The following is a 1,042-nucleotide window of genomic DNA, read 5'->3' on the forward strand; positions in this document are numbered from 1 at the left end:
GTGCTGGCATCGGCCACGTTCGGATGGTGCTTTTTATGTGCCACCGGCACAGAAGCAGGGTTGGCATTGGTCACGTTCGGATGGTGCTTACAGAAGCCAGTGGAGGCTGCACTGGCAACGACCTGTGTCACCGGCACAGGTATCACAACTACTGTTTCCATTGATATTTGGTTCGATGTTCATGTACATGCACTTGACTCAACAGGTCTCCTCAAGCACAGCGAGATGTTCCGGGATCCCACGATTGGTTGGTACTTTTTATGTGCCACCAGCACGTGGAGGCTGCTCTGGCAACGGCCTGTGTCACTGGCACAGGTATCACAACTACTGTTTCCATTGATATTTGGTTCGATGTTCATGTACATGCACTTGACTCAACAGGTCTCCTCAAGCACAGCGAGATGTTCCGGGATCCCACGATCGGTTGGTGCTTTTTATGTGCCACCGGCACAGAAGCCAGTCCAGGCGGTGCTGGCGTCGGCCACGCTCGGATGGTGCTTTTTATGTGCCACTGGCACAGAAGCCAGTCGGGCCGGTGCTGGCATCGGCCACGTTCGGATGGTGCTATTTATGTGCCACCGGCACAGAAGCCATTCGACGCGGGGTTGAAATTCAGATGAATATGGCACCTAAGTGAGGCACCAGAATTTAGTACGGTATTATCCATTCAATTTCAAAGTAAGGTAATTAAAATCAAAATAAGCAATAAGGATATCCAGACGTAATGCAGTACGATCATTTCATGCAACTCCATTTAATTGAACAATGCAATAATTACATCAATTCAAAATGCAAAGCAATCTTCAGCAGCACAAAGACATAGAATTTAATTAGATTAGAACAGATGGACACATTAGTATAATTATACCTAAAATCTCCAAGAAGTTAAGGAGATAGGCAAATAACATGCTGTCTCCATTTTAGAAGTTCAATTAAATGGAGTTGCATGAAACGGTATATATATATATATATATACATATACAAATATATATCGATATACAAATATATATACAAATATATATAGATATATACATATATATAC

This window comes from Octopus sinensis, linkage group LG19, assembly GCF_006345805.1.
Source record: "Octopus sinensis linkage group LG19, ASM634580v1, whole genome shotgun sequence".
Classification (NCBI taxonomy): Eukaryota; Metazoa; Mollusca; class Cephalopoda; order Octopoda; family Octopodidae; genus Octopus; species Octopus sinensis.